Source organism: Scyliorhinus torazame, unplaced genomic scaffold (assembly GCF_047496885.1).
Source record: "Scyliorhinus torazame isolate Kashiwa2021f unplaced genomic scaffold, sScyTor2.1 scaffold_51, whole genome shotgun sequence".
Lineage (NCBI taxonomy): Eukaryota > Metazoa > Chordata > Chondrichthyes > Carcharhiniformes > Scyliorhinidae > Scyliorhinus > Scyliorhinus torazame.
Genome location: NW_027307778.1, coordinates 1,038,337 through 1,056,013, shown reverse-complemented (window position 1 = coordinate 1,056,013; position 17,677 = coordinate 1,038,337).

Genomic DNA, 17,677 nt, shown 5'->3' with positions numbered 1-17,677 from the left:
GCCGTTCTGAAACCAATCGGCAAATAACTCAAAATGCTTAACTCGCCGGGGAAATCATTTTTTTTCCACAATGAATGTCTGGCAAAATATAGTAAATTTCAATGCAAGCCACTCTGAAACCAATCGGCAAATTACTCAAAACGCTTAACTCGCCGAGAAAATCACTTTTGTTCCACAATGAATGTCTGGCAAAAAATACTTAACTTTGATGCCAGGCCTTCTGAAACCAATCGGCAAATTACTCAAAATGCTTAACTCGCCGAGAAAATCACCTTTTTCCCACAATGAATGTCTGGCAAAAAATAGTTAATTTTGTTGCAAGCCGTTCTGAAATCCATCGGCAAATAACTCAAAATGCTTAACTCGCCGAGAAAATCACTTTTTTTCCACAATGAATGTCTGGCAAAAAATAGTTAATTGTGATGCAAGCCGTTCTGAAACCAATCGGCAAATAACTCAAAATGCTTAACTCGCCGAGAAAATCACTTTTATCACACAATGAATGTCTGGCAGAAAATAGTCAATTTTGATGCAAGCCCTTCTGAAACCAATCGGCACATTACTCAAAACGCTTAACTCGCCGAGAAAATCACTTTTGTTCCACAATGAGTGTCTGGCAAAAAAGTTAATTTTGAAGCAAGCCGTTCTGAAACCAATCGGCAAATTACTCAAAATGCTTAACTCGCCGGGAAAATGACTTTTTTCCACAATGAATGTCTGGCAAAAAATAGTTAATTTTGTTGCAAGCCGTTCTGAAATCCATCGGCAAATAACTCAAAATGCTTAACTCGCCGAGAAAATCACTTTTTTTCCACAATGAATGTCTGGCAAAAAATAGTTAATTGTGATGCAAGCCGTTCTGAAACCAATCGGCAAATAACTCAAAATGCTTAACTCGCCGAGAAAATCACTTTTATCACACAATGAATGTCTGGCAAAAAATAGTTAATTTTGAAGCAAGCCGTTCTGAAACCAATCGGGAAATTACTCAAAATGCTTAACTCGCTGGGAAAATCACTTTTTTCCCACAATGAATGTCTGGCAAAAAATAGTAAATTTCAATGCAAGCCATTCTGAAACTAATCGGCAAATTACTCAAAACGCTTAACTCGCCGTGAAAATCACTTTTGTTCCACAATGAATGTCTGGCAAAAAATAGTTAATTTTGAAGCAAGCCATTCTGAAACCAATCGGCAAATTACTCAAAATGCTGAACGCGACGAGAAAATCACTTTTTCTCCAATCTGAATGTCCGACAAAAAATAGTTAATTTTGAAGCAAGCCGTTCTGAAACCAATCGGCAAATAACTCAAAATGCTTAACTCCCCGGGAAAATCACTTTTATGCCATAATCAATGGCTGGCAAAATATAGTAAATTTCAATGCAAGCCACTCTGAAACCAATCGGCAAATTACTCAAAACGCTTAACTCGCCGTGAAAATCACTTTTGTTCCACAATGAATGTCTGGCAAAAAATAGTTAATTTTGAAGCAAGCCATTCTTAAACCAATCGGGAAATTACTCAAAATGCTGAACGCGCCGATTAAATCACTTTTTCTCCAATCTGAATGTCCGACAAAAAATAGTTAATTTGGATGCAAGCCGTTCTGAAACCAATCGGCAAATAACTCAAAATGCTTAACTCGCCGGGAAAATCACTTTTTTTCCACAATGAATGTCTGGCAAAATATAGTTAATTTTGATGCAAGCCGTCTGAAACCAATCGGCAAATTACTCAAAATGCTTAACTCGCCGAGAAAATCACCTTTTTCCCACAATGAATGACTGGCAAAAAATAGTAAAATACAATGCAAGCCATTCTGAAACCAATCGGCAAATTACTCAAAACGCTTAACTCGCCGAGAAAATCACTTTTGTTCCACAATGAGTGACTGGCAAAAATGTTAATTTTGAAGCAAGCCGTTGTGAAACCAATCGCCAAATTACTCAAAATGCTTAACTCGCCGCGAAAATGACTTTTTTCCACAATGAATGTCTGGCAAAAAATAGTTAATTTTGTTGCAAGCCGTTCTGAAATCCGTCGGCAAATAACTCAAAATGCTTAACTCGCCGAGAAAATCACTTTTTTTCCACAATGAATGTCTGGCAAAAAATAGTTAATTGTGATGCAAGCCGTTCTGAAACCAATCGGCAAATAACTCAAAATGCTTAACTCGCCGAGAAAATCACTTTTATCACACAATGAATGTCTGCAGAAAATAGTCAATTTTGATGCAAGCCCTTCTGAAACCAATCGGCAAATTACTCAAAACGCTTAACTCGCCGAGAAAATCCCTTTTGTTCCACAATGAATGCCTGGCAAAAAATAGTTAATTTTGAAGCAAGCCGTTCTGAAACCAATCGACAAATTACTCAAAATGCTTAACTCGCCGGGAAAATCACTTTTTTCCAAATGAATGTCTGGCAAAAAATAGTAAATTTTGATGCAAGCCGTTCTCAAACCAATCGGCAAATTACTGAAAATGCTTAACTCGCCGAGAAAATCACTTTTATCACACAATGAATGTCTGGCAGAAAATAGTCAATTTTGATGCAAGCCCTTCTGAAACCAATCGGCACATTACTCAAAACGCTTAACTCGCCGAGAAAATCACTTTTGTTCCACAATGAGTGTCTGGCAAAAAAGTTAATTTTGAAGCAAGCCGTTCTGAAACCAATCGGCAAATAACTCAAAATGCTTAACTCGCCGAGAAAATCACTTTTATCACACAATGAATGTCTGGCAAAAAATAGTTAATTTTGAAGCAAGCCGTTCTGAAACCAATCGGGAAATTACTCAAAATGCTTAACTCGCTGGGAAAATCACTTTTTTCCCACAATGAATGTCTGGCCAAAAATAGTAAATTTCAATGCAAGCCATTCCGAAACTAATCGGCAAATTACTCAAAACGCTTAACTCGCCGTGAAAATCACTTTTGTTCCACAATGAATGTCTGGCAAAAAATAGTTAATTTTGAAGCAAGCCGTTCTGAAACCAATCGGGAAATTACTCAAAATGCTTAACTCGCTGGGAAAGTCACTTTTTTCCCACAATGAATGTCTGGCAAAAAATAGTTAATTTTGATGCAAGCCATTCTGAAAACAATCGGCAAATTACTCAAAACGCTTAACTCGCCGTGAAAATCACTTTTGTTCCACAATGAATGTCTGGCAAAAAATAGTTAATTTTGAAGCAAGCCATTCTGAAACCAATCGGCAAATTACTCAAAATGCTGAATGCGCCGAGAAAATCACTTTTTCTCAAATCTGAATGTCCGACAAAAAATACTTAATTTTGATGCAAGCCGTTCTGAAATCAATCGGCAAATAACTCAAAATGCTTAACTCGCCGGGGAAATCACTTTTTTTCCACAATGAATGTCTGGCAAAATATAGTAAATTTCAATGCAAGCCACTCTGAAACCAATCGGCAAATTACTCAAAACGCTTAACTCGCCGAGAAAATCACTTTTGTTCCACAATGAATGTCTGGCAAAAAATACTTAACTTTGATGCCAGGCCTTCTGAAACCAATCGGCAAATTACTCAAAACGCTTAACTCGCCGTGAAAATCACTTTTGTTCCACAATGAATGTCTGGCAAAAAATAGTTAATTTTGAAGCAAGCCATTCTGAAACCAATCGGCAAATTACTCAAAATGCTGAACGCGCCGAGAAAATCACTTTTTCTCCAATCTGAATGTCCGACAAAAAATAGTTAATTTTGATGAAAGCAGTTCTGAAACCAATCGGCAAATAACTCAAAATGCTTAACTCGCCGGGAATATCACTTTTTTTCCACAATGAATGTCTGGCAAAATATAGTAAATTTTGATGCAAGCCGTCTGAAACCAATCGGCAAATTACTCAAAATGCTTAACTCGCCGAGAAAATCACCTTTTTCCCACAATGAATGTCTGGCAAAAAATAGTTAATTTTGTTGCAAGCCGTTCTGAAATCCATCGGCAAATAACTCAAAATGCTTAACTCGCCGAGAAAATCACTTTTTTTCCACAATGAATGTCTGGCAAAAAATAGTTAATTGTGATGCAAGCCGTTCTGAAACCAATCGGCAAATAACTCAAAATGCTTAACTCGCCGAGAAAATCACTTTTATCACACAATGAATGTCTGGCAGAAAATAGTCAATTTTGATGCAAGCCCTTCTGAAACCAATCGGCACATTACTCAAAACGCTTAACTCGCCGAGAAAATCACTATTGTTCCACAATGAGTGTCTGGCAAAAAAGTTAATTTTGAAGCAAGCCGTTCTGAAACCAATCGGCAAATTACTCAAAATGCTTAACTCGCCGGGAAAATGACTTTTTTCCACAATGAATGTCTGGCAAAAAATAGTTAATTTTGTTGCAAGCCGTTCTGAAATCCATCGGCAAATAACTCAAAATGCTTAACTCGCCGAGAAAATCACTTTTTTTCCACAATGAATGTCTGGCAAAAAATAGTTAATTGTGATGCAAGCCGTTCTGAAACCAATCGGCAAATAACTCAAAATGCTTAACTCGCCGAGAAAATCACTTTTATCACACAATGAATGTCTGGCAAAAAATAGTTAATTTTGAAGCAAGCCGTTCTGAAACCAATCGGGAAATTACTCAAAATGCTTAACTCGCTGGGAAAATCACTTTTTTCCCACAATGAATGTCTGGCAAAAAATAGTAAATTTCAATGCAAGCCATTCTGAAACTAATCGGCAAATTACTCAAAACGCTTAACTCGCCGTGAAAATCACTTTTGTTCCACAATGAATGTCTGGCAAAAAATAGTTAATTTTGAAGCAAGCCATTCTGAAACCAATCGGCAAATTACTCAAAATGCTGAACGCGACGAGAAAATCACTTTTTCTCCAATCTGAATGTCCGACAAAAAATAGTTAATTTTGAAGCAAGCCGTTCTGAAACCAATCGGCAAATAACTCAAAATGCTTAACTCGCCGGGAAAATCACTTTTATGCCATAATCAATGGCTGGCAAAATATAGTAAATTTCAATGCAAGCCACTCTGAAACCAATCGGCAAATTACTCAAAACGCTTAACTCGCCGTGAAAATCACTTTTGTTCCACAATGAATGTCTGGCAAAAAATAGTTAATTTTGAAGCAAGCCATTCTTAAACCAATCGGGAAATTACTCAAAATGCTGAACGCGCCGAGTAAATCACTTTTTCTCCAATCTGAATGTCCGACAAAAAATAGTTAATTTGGATGCAAGCCGTTCTGAAACCAATCGGCAAATAACTCAAAATGCTTAACTCGCCGGGGAAATCATTTTTTTTCCACAATGAATGTCTGGCAAAATATAGTTAATTTTGATGCAAGCCACTCTGAAACCAATCGGCAAATTACTCAAAACGCTTAACTCGCCGAGAAAATCACTTTTGTTCCACAATGAATGTCTGGCAAAAAATACTTAACTTTGATGCCAGGCCTTCTGAAACCAATCGGCAAATTACTCAAAATGCTTAACTCGCCGAGAAAATCACCTTTTTCCCACAATGAATGTCTGGCAAAAAATAGTTAATTTTGTTGCAAGCCGTTCTGAAATCCATCGGCAAATAACTCAAAATGCTTAACTCGCCGAGAAAATCACTTTTTTTCCACAATGAATGTCTGGCAAAAAATAGTTAATTGTGATGCAAGCCGTTCTGAAACCAATCGGCAAATAACTCAAAATGCTTAACTCGCCGAGAAAATCACTTTTATCACACAATGAATGTCTGGCAGAAAATAGTCAATTTTGATGCAAGCCCTTCTGAAACCAATCGGCACATTACTCAAAACGCTTAACTCGCCGAGAAAATCACTTTTGTTCCACAATGAGTGTCTGGCAAAAAAGTTAATTTTGAAGCAAGCCGTTCTGAAACCAATCGGCAAATTACTCAAAATGCTTAACTCGCCGGGAAAATGACTTTTTTCCACAATGAATGTCTGGCAAAAAATAGTTAATTTTGTTGCAAGCCGTTCTGAAATCCATCGGCAAATAACTCAAAATGCTTAACTCGCCGAGAAAATCACTTTTTTTCCACAATGAATGTCTGGCAAAAAATAGTTAATTGTGATGCAAGCCGTTCTGAAACCAATCGGCAAATAACTCAAAATGCTTAACTCGCCGAGAAAATCACTTTTATCACACAATGAATGTCTGGCAAAAAATAGTTAATTTTGAAGCAAGCCGTTCTGAAACCAATCGGGAAATTACTCAAAATGCTTAACTCGCTGGGAAAATCACTTTTTTCCCACAATGAATGTCTGGCAAAAAATAGTAAATTTCAATGCAAGCCATTCTGAAACTAATCGGCAAATTACTCAAAACGCTTAACTCGCCGTGAAAATCACTTTTGTTCCACAATGAATGTCTGGCAAAAAATAGTTAATTTTGAAGCAAGCCATTCTGAAACCAATCGGCAAATTACTCAAAATGCTGAACGCGACGAGAAAATCACTTTTTCTCCAATCTGAATGTCCGACAAAAAATAGTTAATTTTGAAGCAAGCCGTTCTGAAACCAATCGGCAAATAACTCAAAATGCTTAACTCGCCGGGAAAATCACTTTTATGCCATAATCAATGGCTGGCAAAATATAGTAAATTTCAATGCAAGCCACTCTGAAACCAATCGGCAAATTACTCAAAACGCTTAACTCGCCGTGAAAATCACTTTTGTTCCACAATGAATGTCTGGCAAAAAATAGTTAATTTTGAAGCAAGCCATTCTTAAACCAATCGGGAAATTACTCAAAATGCTGAACGCGCCGAGTAAATCACTTTTTCTCCAATCTGAATGTCCGACAAAAAATAGTTAATTTGGATGCAAGCCGTTCTGAAACCAATCGGCAAATAACTCAAAATGCTTAACTCGCCGGGAAAATCACTTTTTTTCCACAATGAATGTCTGGCAAAATATAGTTAATTTTGATGCAAGCCGTCTGAAACCAATCGGCAAATTACTCAAAATGCTTAACTCGCCGAGAAAATCACCTTTTTCCCACAATGAATGACTGGCAAAAAATAGTAAAATACAATGCAAGCCATTCTGAAACCAATCGGCAAATTACTCAAAACGCTTAACTCGCCGAGAAAATCACTTTTGTTCCACAATGAGTGACTGGCAAAAATGTTAATTTTGAAGCAAGCCGTTGTGAAACCAATCGCCAAATTACTCAAAATGCTTAACTCGCCGCGAAAATGACTTTTTTCCACAATGAATGTCTGGCAAAAAATAGTTAATTTTGTTGCAAGCCGTTCTGAAATCCGTCGGCAAATAACTCAAAATGCTTAACTCGCCGAGAAAATCACTTTTTTTCCACAATGAATGTCTGGCAAAAAATAGTTAATTGTGATGCAAGCCGTTCTGAAACCAATCGGCAAATAACTCAAAATGCTTAACTCGCCGAGAAAATCACTTTTATCACACAATGAATGTCTGCAGAAAATAGTCAATTTTGATGCAAGCCTTTCTGAAACCAATCGGCAAATTACTCAAAACGCTTAACTCGCCGAGAAAATCCCTTTTGTTCCACAATGAATGCCTGGCAAAAAATAGTTAATTTTGAAGCAAGCCGTTCTGAAACCAATCGACAAATTACTCAAAATGCTTAACTCGCCGGGAAAATCACTTTTTTCCAAATGAATGTCTGGCAAAAAATAGTAAATTTTGATGCAAGCCGTTCTCAAACCAATCGGCAAATTACTGAAAATGCTTAACTCGCCGAGAAAATCACTTTTATCACACAATGAATGTCTGGCAGAAAATAGTCAATTTTGATGCAAGCCCTTCTGAAACCAATCGGCACATTACTCAAAACGCTTAACTCGCCGAGAAAATCACTTTTGTTCCACAATGAGTGTCTGGCAAAAAAGTTAATTTTGAAGCAAGCCGTTCTGAAACCAATCGGCAAATAACTCAAAATGCTTAACTCGCCGAGAAAATCACTTTTATCACACAATGAATGTCTGGCAAAAAATAGTTAATTTTGAAGCAAGCCGTTCTGAAACCAATCGGGAAATTACTCAAAATGCTTAACTCGCTGGGAAAATCACTTTTTTCCCACAATGAATGTCTGGCCAAAAATAGTAAATTTCAATGCAAGCCATTCCGAAACTAATCGGCAAATTACTCAAAACGCTTAACTCGCCGTGAAAATCACTTTTGTTCCACAATGAATGTCTGGCAAAAAATAGTTAATTTTGAAGCAAGCCGTTCTGAAACCAATCGGGAAATTACTCAAAATGCTTAACTCGCTGGGAAAGTCACTTTTTTCCCACAATGAATGTCTGGCAAAAAATAGTTAATTTTGATGCAAGCCATTCTGAAAACAATCGGCAAATTACTCAAAACGCTTAACTCGCCGTGAAAATCACTTTTGTTCCACAATGAATGTCTGGCAAAAAATAGTTAATTTTGAAGCAAGCCATTCTGAAACCAATCGGCAAATTACTCAAAATGCTGAATGCGCCGAGAAAATCACTTTTTCTCAAATCTGAATGTCCGACAAAAAATACTTAATTTTGATGCAAGCCGTTCTGAAACCAATCGGCAAATAACTCAAAATGCTTAACTCGCCGGGGAAATCACTTTTTTTCCACAATGAATGTCTGGCAAAATATAGTAAATTTCAATGCAAGCCACTCTGAAACCAATCGGCAAATTACTCAAAACGCTTAACTCGCCGAGAAAATCACTTTTGTTCCACAATGAATGTCTGGCAAAAAATACTTAACTTTGATGCCAGGCCTTCTGAAACCAATCGGCAAATTACTCAAAACGCTTAACTCGCCGTGAAAATCACTTTTGTTCCACAATGAATGTCTGGCAAAAAATAGTTAATTTTGAAGCAAGCCATTCTGAAACCAATCGGCAAATTACTCAAAATGCTGAACGCGCCGAGAAAATCACTTTTTCTCCAATCTGAATGTCCGACAAAAAATAGTTAATTTTGATGAAAGCCGTTCTGAAACCAATCGGCAAATAACTCAAAATGCTTAACTCGCCGGGAATATCACTTTTTTTCCACAATGAATGTCTGGCAAAATATAGTAAATTTTGATGCAAGCCGTCTGAAACCAATCGGCAAATTACTCAAAATGCTTAACTCGCCGAGAAAATCACCTTTTTCCCACAATGAATGTCTGGCAAAAAATAGTTAATTTTGTTGCAAGCCGTTCTGAAATCCATCGGCAAATAACTCAAAATGCTTAACTCGCCGAGAAAATCACTTTTTTTCCACAATGAATGTCTGGCAAAAAATAGTTAATTGTGATGCAAGCCGTTCTGAAACCAATCGGCAAATAACTCAAAATGCTTAACTCGCCGAGAAAATCACTTTTATCACACAATGAATGTCTGGCAGAAAATAGTCAATTTTGATGCAAGCCCTTCTGAAACCAATCGGCACATTACTCAAAACGCTTAACTCGCCGAGAAAATCACTTTTGTTCCACAATGAGTGTCTGGCAAAAAAGTTAATTTTGAAGCAAGCCGTTCTGAAACCAATCGGCAAATTACTCAAAATGCTTAACTCGCCGGGAAAATGACTTTTTTCCACAATGAATGTCTGGCAAAAAATAGTTAATTTTGTTGCAAGCCGTTCTGAAATCCATCGGCAAATAACTCAAAATGCTTAACTCGCCGAGAAAATCACTTTTTTTCCACAATGAATGTCTGGCAAAAAATAGTTAATTGTGATGCAAGCCGTTCTGAAACCAATCGGCAAATAACTCAAAATGCTTAACTCGCCGAGAAAATCACTTTTATCACACAATGAATGTCTGGCAAAAAATAGTTAATTTTGAAGCAAGCCGTTCTGAAACCAATCGGGAAATTACTCAAAATGCTTAACTCGCTGGGAAAATCACTTTTTTCCCACAATGAATGTCTGGCAAAAAATAGTAAATTTCAATGCAAGCCATTCTGAAACTAATCGGCAAATTACTCAAAACGCTTAACTCGCCGTGAAAATCACTTTTGTTCCACAATGAATGTCTGGCAAAAAATAGTTAATTTTGAAGCAAGCCATTCTGAAACCAATCGGCAAATTACTCAAAATGCTGAACGCGACGAGAAAATCACTTTTTCTCCAATCTGAATGTCCGACAAAAAATAGTTAATTTTGAAGCAAGCCGTTCTGAAACCAATCGGCAAATAACTCAAAATGCTTAACTCCCCGGGAAAATCACTTTTATGCCATAATCAATGGCTGGCAAAATATAGTAAATTTCAATGCAAGCCACTCTGAAACCAATCGGCAAATTACTCAAAACGCTTAACTCGCCGTGAAAATCACTTTTGTTCCACAATGAATGTCTGGCAAAAAATAGTTAATTTTGAAGCAAGCCATTCTTAAACCAATCGGGAAATTACTCAAAATGCTGAACGCGCCGAGTAAATCACTTTTTCTCCAATCTGAATGTCCGACAAAAAATAGTTAATTTGGATGCAAGCCGTTCTGAAACCAATCGGCAAATAACTCAAAATGCTTAACTCGCCGGGAAAATCACTTTTTTTCCACAATGAATGTCTGGCAAAATATAGTTAATTTTGATGCAAGCCGTCTGAAACCAATCGGCAAATTACTCAAAATGCTTAACTCGCCGAGAAAATCACCTTTTTCCCACAATGAATGACTGGCAAAAAATAGTAAAATACAATGCAAGCCATTCTGAAACCAATCGGCAAATTACTCAAAACGCTTAACTCGCCGAGAAAATCACTTTTGTTCCACAATGAGTGACTGGCAAAAATGTTAATTTTGAAGCAAGCCGTTGTGAAACCAATCGCCAAATTACTCAAAATGCTTAACTCGCCGCGAAAATGACTTTTTTCCACAATGAATGTCTGGCAAAAAATAGTTAATTTTGTTGCAAGCCGTTCTGAAATCCGTCGGCAAATAACTCAAAATGCTTAACTCGCCGAGAAAATCACTTTTTTTCCACAATGAATGTCTGGCAAAAAATAGTTAATTGTGATGCAAGCCGTTCTGAAACCAATCGGCAAATAACTCAAAATGCTTAACTCGCCGAGAAAATCACTTTTATCACACAATGAATGTCTGCAGAAAATAGTCAATTTTGATGCAAGCCCTTCTGAAACCAATCGGCAAATTACTCAAAACGCTTAACTCGCCGAGAAAATCCCTTTTGTTCCACAATGAATGCCTGGCAAAAAATAGTTAATTTTGAAGCAAGCCGTTCTGAAACCAATCGACAAATTACTCAAAATGCTTAACTCGCCGGGAAAATCACTTTTTTCCAAATGAATGTCTGGCAAAAAATAGTAAATTTTGATGCAAGCCGTTCTCAAACCAATCGGCAAATTACTGAAAATGCTTAACTCGCCGAGAAAATCACTTTTATCACACAATGAATGTCTGGCAGAAAATAGTCAATTTTGATGCAAGCCCTTCTGAAACCAATCGGCACATTACTCAAAACGCTTAACTCGCCGAGAAAATCGCTTTTGTTCCACAATGAGTGTCTGGCAAAAAAGTTAATTTTGAAGCAAGCCGTTCTGAAACCAATCGGCAAATAACTCAAAATGCTTAACTCGCCGAGAAAATCACTTTTATCACACAATGAATGTCTGGCAAAAAATAGTTAATTTTGAAGCAAGCCGTTCTGAAACCAATCGGGAAATTACTCAAAATGCTTAACTCGCTGGGAAAATCACTTTTTTCCCACAATGAATGTCTGGCCAAAAATAGTAAATTTCAATGCAAGCCATTCCGAAACTAATCGGCAAATTACTCAAAACGCTTAACTCGCCGTGAAAATCACTTTTGTTCCACAATGAATGTCTGGCAAAAAATAGTTAATTTTGAAGCAAGCCGTTCTGAAACCAATCGGGAAATTACTCAAAATGCTTAACTCGCTGGGAAAGTCACTTTTTTCCCACAATGAATGTCTGGCAAAAAATAGTTAATTTTGATGCAAGCCATTCTGAAAACAATCGGCAAATTACTCAAAACGCTTAACTCGCCGTGAAAATCACTTTTGTTCCACAATGAATGTCTGGCAAAAAATAGTTAATTTTGAAGCAAGCCATTCTGAAACCAATCGGCAAATTACTCAAAATGCTGAATGCGCCGAGAAAATCACTTTTTCTCAAATCTGAATGTCCGACAAAAAATACTTAATTTTGATGCAAGCCGTTCTGAAACCAATCGGCAAATAACTCAAAATGCTTAACTCGCCGGGGAAATCACTTTTTTTCCACAATGAATGTCTGGCAAAATATAGTAAATTTCAATGCAAGCCACTCTGAAACCAATCGGCAAACTACTCAAAACGCTTAACTCGCCGAGAAAATCACTTTTGTTCCACAATGAATGTCTGGCAAAAAATACTTAACTTTGATGCCAGGCCTTCTGAAACCAATCGGCAAATTACTCAAAACGCTTAACTCGCCGTGAAAATCACTTTTGTTCCACAATGAATGTCTGGCAAAAAATAGTTAATTTTGAAGCAAGCCATTCTGAAACCAATCGGCAAATTACTCAAAATGCTGAACGCGCCGAGAAAATCACTTTTTCTCCAATCTGAATGTCCGACAAAAAATAGTTAATTTTGATGAAAGCCGTTCTGAAACCAATCGGCAAATAACTCAAAATGCTTAACTCGCCGGGAATATCACTTTTTTTCCACAATGAATGTCTGGCAAAATATAGTAAATTTTGATGCAAGCCGTCTGAAACCAATCGGCAAATTACTCAAAATGCTTAACTCGCCGAGAAAATCACCTTTTTCCCACAATGAATGTCTGGCAAAAAATAGTTAATTTTGTTGCAAGCCGTTCTGAAATCCATCGGCAAATAACTCAAAATGCTTAACTCGCCGAGAAAATCACTTTTTTTCCACAATGAATGTCTGGCAAAAAATAGTTAATTGTGATGCAAGCCGTTCTGAAACCAATCGGCAAATAACTCAAAATGCTTAACTCGCCGAGAAAATCACTTTTAACACACAATGAATGTCTGGCAGAAAATAGTCAATTTTGATGCAAGCCCTTCTGAAACCAATCGGCACATTACTCAAAACGCTTAACTCGCCGAGAAAATCACTTTTGTTCCACAATGAGTGTCTGGCAAAAAAGTTAATTTTGAAGCAAGCCGTTCTGAAACCAATCGGCAAATTACTCAAAATGCTTAACTCGCCGGGAAAATGACTTTTTTCCACAATGAATGTCTGGCAAAAAATAGTTAATTTTGTTGCAAGCCGTTCTGAAATCCATCGGCAAATAACTCAAAATGCTTAACTCGCCGAGAAAATCACTTTTTTTCCACAATGAATGTCTGGCAAAAAATAGTTAATTGTGATGCAAGCCGTTCTGAAACCAATCGGCAAATAACTCAAAATGCTTAACTCGCCGAGAAAATCACTTTTATCACACAATGAATGTCTGGCAAAAAATAGTTAATTTTGAAGCAAGCCGTTCTGAAACCAATCGGGAAATTACTCAAAATGCTTAACTCGCTGGGAAAATCACTTTTTTCCCACAATGAATGTCTGGCAAAAAATAGTAAATTTCAATGCAAGCCATTCTGAAACTAATCGGCAAATTACTCAAAACGCTTAACTCGCCGTGAAAATCACTTTTGTTCCACAATGAATGTCTGGCAAAAAATAGTTAATTTTGAAGCAAGCCATTCTGAAACCAATCGGCAAATTACTCAAAATGCTGAACGCGACGAGAAAATCACTTTTTCTCCAATCTGAATGTCCGACAAAAAATAGTTAATTTTGAAGCAAGCCGTTCTGAAACCAATCGGCAAATAACTCAAAATGCTTAACTCGCCGGGAAAATCACTTTTATGCCATAATCAATGGCTGGCAAAATATAGTAAATTTCAATGCAAGCCACTCTGAAACCAATCGGCAAATTACTCAAAACGCTTAACTCGCCGTGAAAATCACTTTTGTTCCACAATGAATGTCTGGCAAAAAATAGTTAATTTTGAAGCAAGCCATTCTTAAACCAATCGGGAAATTACTCAAAATGCTGAACGCGCCGAGTAAATCACTTTTTCTCCAATCTGAATGTCCGACAAAAAATAGTTAATTTGGATGCAAGCCGTTCTGAAACCAATCGGCAAATAACTCAAAATGCTTAACTCGCCGGGGAAATCATTTTTTTTCCACAATGAATGTCTGGCAAAATATAGTTAATTTTGATGCAAGCCACTCTGAAACCAATCGGCAAATTACTCAAAACGCTTAACTCGCCGAGAAAATCACTTTTGTTCCACAATGAATGTCTGGCAAAAAATACTTAACTTTGATGCCAGGCCTTCTGAAACCAATCGGCAAATTACTCAAAATGCTTAACTCGCCGAGAAAATCACCTTTTTCCCACAATGAATGTCTGGCAAAAAATAGTTAATTTTGTTGCAAGCCGTTCTGAAATCCATCGGCAAATAACTCAAAATGCTTAACTCGCCGAGAAAATCACTTTTTTTCCACAATGAATGTCTGGCAAAAAATAGTTAATTGTGATGCAAGCCGTTCTGAAACCAATCGGCAAATAACTCAAAATGCTTAACTCGCCGAGAAAATCACTTTTATCACACAATGAATGTCTGGCAGAAAATAGTCAATTTTGATGCAAGCCCTTCTGAAACCAATCGGCACATTACTCAAAACGCTTAACTCGCCGAGAAAATCACTTTTGTTCCACAATGAGTGTCTGGCAAAAAAGTTAATTTTGAAGCAAGCCGTTCTGAAACCAATCGCAAATTACTCAAAATGCTTAACTCGCCGGGAAAATGACTTTTTTCCACAATGAATGCCTGGCAAAAAATAGTTAATTTTGTTGCAAGCCGTTCTGAAATCCATCGGCAAATAACTCAAAATGCTTAACTCGCCGAGAAAATCACTTTTTTTCCACAATGAATGTCTGGCAAAAAATAGTAAATTTCAATGCAAGCCATTCTGAAACTAATCGGCAAATTACTCAAAACGCTTAACTCGCCGTGAAAATCACTTTTGTTCCACAATGAATGTCTGGCAAAAAATAGTTAATTTTGAAGCAAGCCATTCTGAAACCAATCGGCAAATTACTCAAAATGCTGAACGCGACGAGAAAATCACTTTTTCTCCAATCTGAATGTCCGACAAAAAATAGTTAATTTTGAAGCAAGCCGTTCTGAAACCAATCGGCAAATAACTCAAAATGCTTAACTCGCCGGGAAAATCACTTTTATGCCATAATCAATGGCTGGCAAAATATAGTAAATTTCAATGCAAGCCACTCTGAAACCAATCGGCAAATTACTCAAAACGCTTAACTCGCCGTGAAAATCACTTTTGTTCCACAATGAATGTCTGGCAAAAAATAGTTAATTTTGAAGCAAGCCATTCTTAAACCAATCGGGAAATTACTCAAAATGCTGAACGCGCCGAGTAAATCACTTTTTCTCCAATCTGAATGTCCGACAAAAAATAGTTAATTTGGATGCAAGCCGTTCTGAAACCAATCGGCAAATAACTCAAAATGCTTAACTCGCCGGGAAAATCACTTTTTTTCCACAATGAATGTCTGGCAAAATATAGTTAATTTTGATGCAAGCCGTCTGAAACCAATCGGCAAATTACTCAAAATGCTTAACTCGCCGAGAAAATCACCTTTTTCCCACAATGAATGACTGGCAAAAAATAGTAAAATACAATGCAAGCCATTCTGAAACCAATCGGCAAATTACTCAAAACGCTTAACTCGCCGAGAAAATCACTTTTGTTCCACAATGAGTGACTGGCAAAAATGTTAATTTTGAAGCAAGCCGTTGTGAAACCAATCGCCAAATTACTCAAAATGCTTAACTCGCCGCGAAAATGACTTTTTTCCACAATGAATGTCTGGCAAAAAATAGTTAATTTTGTTGCAAGCCGTTCTGAAATCCGTCGGCAAATAACTCAAAATGCTTAACTCGCCGAGAAAATCACTTTTTTTCCACAATGAATGTCTGGCAAAAAATAGTTAATTGTGATGCAAGCCGTTCTGAAACCAATCGGCAAATAACTCAAAATGCTTAACTCGCCGAGAAAATCACTTTTATCACACAATGAATGTCTGCAGAAAATAGTCAATTTTGATGCAAGCCTTTCTGAAACCAATCGGCAAATTACTCAAAACGCTTAACTCGCCGAGAAAATCCCTTTTGTTCCACAATGAATGCCTGGCAAAAAATAGTTAATTTTGAAGCAAGCCGTTCTGAAACCAATCGACAAATTACTCAAAATGCTTAACTCGCCGGGAAAATCACTTTTTTCCAAATGAATGTCTGGCAAAAAATAGTAAATTTTGATGCAAGCCGTTCTCAAACCAATCGGCAAATTACTGAAAATGCTTAACTCGCCGAGAAAATCACTTTTATCACACAATGAATGTCTGGCAGAAAATAGTCAATTTTGATGCAAGCCCTTCTGAAACCAATCGGCACATTACTCAAAACGCTTAACTCGCCGAGAAAATCACTTTTGTTCCACAATGAGTGTCTGGCAAAAAAGTTAATTTTGAAGCAAGCTGTTCTGAAACCAATCGGCAAATAACTCAAAATGCTTAACTCGCCGAGAAAATCACTTTTATCACACAATGAATGTCTGGCAAAAAATAGTTAATTTTGAAGCAAGCCGTTCTGAAACCAATCGGGAAATTACTCAAAATGCTGGGAAAATCACTTTTTTCCCACAATGAATGTCTGGCCAAAAATAGTAAATTTCAATGCAAGCCATTCCGAAACTAATCGGCAAATTATTCAAAACGCTTAACTCGCCGTGAAAATCACTTTTGTTCCACAATGAATGTCTGGCAAAAAATAGTTAATTTTGAAGCAAGCCGTTCTGAAACCAATCGGGAAATTACTCAAAATGCTTAACTCGCTGGGAAAGTCACTTTTTTCCCACAATGAATGTCTGGCAAAAAATAGTTAATTTTGATGCAAGCCATTCTGAAAACAATCGGCAAATTACTCAAAACGCTTAACTCGCCGTGAAAATCACTTTTGTTCCACAATGAATGTCTGGCAAAAAATAGTTAATTTTGAAGCAAGCCATTCTGAAACCAATCGGCAAATTACTCAAAATGCTGAATGCGCCGAGAAAATCACTTTTTCTCAAATCTGAATGTCCGACAAAAAATACTTAATTTTGATGCAAGCCGTTCTGAAACCAATCGGCAAATAACTCAAAATGCTTAACTCGCCGGGGAAATCACTTTTTTTCCACAATGAATGTCTGGCAAAATATAGTAAATTTCAATGCAAGCCACTCTGAAACCAATCGGCAAATTACTCAAAACGCTTAACTCGCCGAGAAAATCACTTTTGTTCCACAATGAATGTCTGGCAAAAAATACTTAACTTTGATGCCAGGCCTTCTGAAACCAATCGGCAAATTACTCAAAACGCTTAACTCGCCGTGAAAATCACTTTTGTTCCACAATGAATGTCTGGCAAAAAATAGATAATTTTGAAGCAAGCCATTCTGAAACCAATCGGCAAATTACTCAAAATGCTGAACGCGCCGAGAAAATCACTTTTTCTCCAATCTGAATGTCCGACAAAAAATAGTTAATTTTGATGAAAGCCGTTCTGAAACCAATCGGCAAATAACTCAAAATGCTTAACTCGCCGGGAATATCACTTTTTTTCCACAATGAATGTCTGGCAAAATA